The sequence below is a fragment of the Nanorana parkeri genome, unplaced genomic scaffold, assembly GCF_000935625.1.
Source record: "Nanorana parkeri isolate BGI_ZX_2015 unplaced genomic scaffold, ASM93562v1 scaffold28, whole genome shotgun sequence".
In the NCBI taxonomy this organism is placed as follows: Eukaryota; Metazoa; Chordata; class Amphibia; order Anura; family Dicroglossidae; genus Nanorana; species Nanorana parkeri.
Genome location: NW_017306296.1, coordinates 1294364 through 1298253, shown reverse-complemented (window position 1 = coordinate 1298253; position 3890 = coordinate 1294364).

Genomic DNA, 3890 nt, shown 5'->3' with positions numbered 1-3890 from the left:
AGGTGGGGGGGGGGGGAAGGGGCCATATTGGAGGGGGGTAATTCCATCCCTCCAAATTCACCTAGGAAATTGGAATTATCCTTTAAATACAATTTGTTCAAATAAACAATATACTGTAGCCTAGCAAGAGGCTGGTGGAAAGGAAAGGGAATTTGTTTTATATATAATGACTAGAGTTAAGCTTTACGTGCTTGCTTGTTCAACCTTAAAGTATTTTGCATATCTGACATACTGTTTATGATGATAATAAAATATTTAATAATATGTATGTGCCCTGTATACAATGCACCTATGCTGTATCAGGAAAGAAGTGCAGGTGTGTTTTTGTCTCTTCTAGTGTGTTGGCAGTGCAATAAAATGTATGGGGTGCCTTAATGCAATGCATGTTAATATGTAAAAAAAGGCCTTAAGGAGATCCCCTAACCACCAGGAACAATGTAAAGCCAACTGGACCCTTAAAAACCCTTACCCCAATGCATTTAACCAAAATCACAATTTTTTTGGCAAAACAAAACCTCCCAATTTTACTTTGTACTTACTACCTCCTAATCTCTACTTACCTGATAGGGGCCAGTTGATGGGGAAAAGGTACTCATCCAGCATTGCTGAATTTTTCTTCAGGTCACCAGAGGTTTGGAAGAGTCTGGTACCCATCAGCCCCGGGTTAATATTTTGAGAGAGGGGTTTGGAAAGTTTAAAGTATCTAATATGGGTGAGGGTCACAGACATAAAAGCTTGTCATTCAGCTTACCTAACTGCATACATTATTTCTTTTTGTATACCTAATTGTTGCTAGGCAGTTTTTTTGTGTGCAATATCAAGCACAATGCTTCCTTTTGTGCTGCAGGTTCCAAACATAAGCAGCTTTAAGAATTCCATTAGAATACATGTGCAGGACATTATTTGCATGACTTTCGGAAATCAGAACACTTTATTCTTTACAAATAACAGACATGTAGCTGTGTCTGTGTTGCTGGGTGTTATCCTAGGCAGCACAATATAATGTCATGAGATATCTTTCAAAATGACCGAGTCACTTGATGCAAGACATAGGTTTCAGGCTGATGTCAGCAGGTTTAATTACCAAATGCCTTCTATATCTTTTATAAACATCAGCAGTAAATGTCATCATTATTATAAGAGCACTTCACGCTCTGTGCTGGACTTGTTAACATGTGTTTTCACATTTTAAAGAATGCAGAGAGACTGATCTTCCCAATCTTGCATCAAGAAGAATAAGACTCCGCAGTAGTGGTGCCAAGAGTCAGGAAGTTAAATCAAACCTGCTTGCTTTTCAGAATTTACTTATTTTGTAGTCCAGTTGGTAAAGTCAGAATTTCTCATTAGATGTCTTTGCTAACGTACTTTGCTTAAAGGGTAACTCCACTTTAAAAATATTAACATGAAAAAAACATTTTAAAAATTAATATAGCATATATAATTGTCACAGATTGACATTTTGTAATGTAATGTTATTAAAAAATTACCTTTCCATTTAAAACTGTAGCTGCTTCCAAATCTGTCAAAACATTTTTATGCAACATGGTGACCTGGAGGCGTTCTGTACACCAACAAAAAATGTCACTTCCAGCTTCTGTGATTGGCTGACTGATTTTCCAAGAAGTTTGTACAGAGATACAAGTATAATTTTTGGCATCCCTTGCAATAGGAATTTAATTTTTGGATGAAATGCTCCCTAAGCGTTAATTACTACTGAAGGGATGCTTACACTGCTCCTTTCCCTATTACAACACAGGAAGCCCACCAGCTGATTGAAACAAACTGAGACCCTCCCATTCAGGAATCAGATTGGAAAGGACATGCTGCAACAAACTGCTTTTAATTCAGAACAAAAACAGGAAACTGCAACAAAATTTGTTAAAATTCTTGTAACGTACATAGATCACCCAGAGAGCATTCACTTTTTTTTTCAACAAAAGTGGAAATACACAGAGACACATTACATTTAAGATCATGTAAGACTATTCCTTTATAACTAAATTATAACTAAAGGTAAAACGTTTTTCATAGATTTGTATAGAGTGGTGAAGGGTTAGAACCTCCAAGTTTTTACTGCAAGTTATAGCAGTTTGTGTTCCCTGTTAGGGAGATTTACTCTCTCTAAGTGCCCTGATCACCAATATCACCAGGAAGGAAAGGGAGGGTCAATTCAAAATTTTCAGTTGCCACAAGTACAGGAAGTGAGGGGAAATTTTTCCCATGACAATTGTCTGAGAGGGAATTTCCGTTACATTGGAAGGATATCCTCTCAATTCCTGCTGGAAGTCTACAGGGCGGGAAGTGAAGGGAAACCTCTCTAATGGGATCACAAATGGAAACAAAAAAAACAGACAGCAGTTTAACTCTCACCTACTCTATCCAAACAGAAAAATATTTCGTTTTAGATATACTCTAAGTTGGAATGGGATGGGACCTCTGTAAAATTCTTATTGCAGTCTGGATTTTTCTTTCCAAATAACCTCAATTAAACATGTCTCTTTTTTTTCTGTGCCTAGTTCAGAAGGTTTTCCTCTATTTCCTACACTGGACAGGGAAGAAAAATCCCCCCTATCTGTTGAGTTGGTTCAAATCATTCCCTACTGGTCTAGAAAATGTGTGTGTTGGAATTTAAATGTTTTGCTCACTTCTTGTTCTGTTGGAAACCTTCTAAAGGTGGCCATACACTTTACAACCATCGCAAGACCTTAGTCTTGCGATGGTCGTAAAGTAATTTAAAAAACGTACGATCTGCCAATCTTGGACAGGCAGATCGTACTTACGATCATCGCAAGCCCGTCGTCCTGAGGGGCGGGCTTCCGATGACCGCAATGCTGAATGGGCAGTGTGCACGTGCGGCATTGATCTTACGGCATTGATCTTACGATCATGCTAAAAACCAGCCGAAAATCGTACGATTCTCGGCTGGTTTTCTAGCATGCTCCTTAGACAAAAGACGTGCGACCGTACAGTAAAAACGGTTGCATGTCTTCCATACACTTTGCGATTATCGTAAGATCGCGGGATTTCCCGCGATTATCGTGCGATAATCGCACAGTGCATGGGCACCTTTACAGAGAAAGTGTGGACTATTTTCCTACACCTAGGACAACAGATGTAAATGCCAAATTGAATTTCCAAAGCTTCACTCTATCCAAAAAAAGTTTTGCGTGGAGCTGTGATTATATTATAGGTGTTTGACTATAAAGCCCACCATAGGAGAACAGAATCACCCCAGTATGTTATTATAATCTTTAAAAAAACATTATTGAGAGGGTTAAACTAAACTTGCTCAACATTTTTTTGAAGAGTTTTGGTTTGTGCACAAGAAGTAACACATGAAAAATGGGCGGTATATGTAGTGGAAAGGGGTATAATTGCCACACTTCTCAGATGTTTGCAATAAGTAATAAAAACAAACCATTAAGCGAGCCCTCCACTGTCAGGAAGTATAAAACAGTTCTTGAAATTTTGCAGTTACTAAACAAAAGCTTTTCATAAACTCAGTTTCCTGATCTTCAATAAACATTAACATCAAGCTGCCACATGGCAATTAGTTGCCCCTTGAAATCAATAAAAAAACAACAATGTAGAAAGAGGCTGTATAGTAAAACTGTCTTATCATGCCCCCTTCTAGTAACATGTCAAAATGTTTAAGAATACGATATGTGACTGAACGTGGGCCAAAACAGTTGAAAGGAAAAAAAAATCTGACTCCTGTTTTATTAATTTATATAGCAACCTCAAACTCCATAGTACTCTATATAGAGAGTGTAGAGTACATTTAGGTCACCTCTGGTCACCAAAGGAGCGGACAGCCTAATTTTCCTACCACAGTCTAATGTAAGCACACACTAGGGCCTGTTTGGGGGGGGGGGGGGGGAGGTACATTG